Below are 334 nucleotides of genomic sequence, written 5' to 3' on the forward strand. Positions count from 1 at the left end.
GCTTGGAGACATGGTTAATGTTTTGAAAGGGGAGGCCTCCAATCTACAGTATTGCCCAGTTCAGAGTAACACAACATGACCTAAAGCATTTACTGTCCCATTAGCTTTGTCATATATCATCATGACCCTCCCTCCATTGTCCCTTTGTTACTTTCCCATGAATATGAAATGTCTGCAGTTCACAAAAGATCAGTGGGATGTTGTTAAACTGTAAAATTACTGACAGAAAGTTACTTCCAGAAAGTAGTAAAAGCATCGATACTGCTACTAGACATTTATTACAGCATGCTAATACCCAGGCTTAGGAAGCAGCAGAATGAATCATGAGTCTTCA

Source organism: Notothenia coriiceps, unplaced genomic scaffold (assembly GCF_000735185.1).
Source record: "Notothenia coriiceps isolate Sejong01 unplaced genomic scaffold, NC01 NC01_scaffold00000663, whole genome shotgun sequence".
Classification (NCBI taxonomy): Eukaryota; Metazoa; Chordata; class Actinopteri; order Perciformes; family Nototheniidae; genus Notothenia; species Notothenia coriiceps.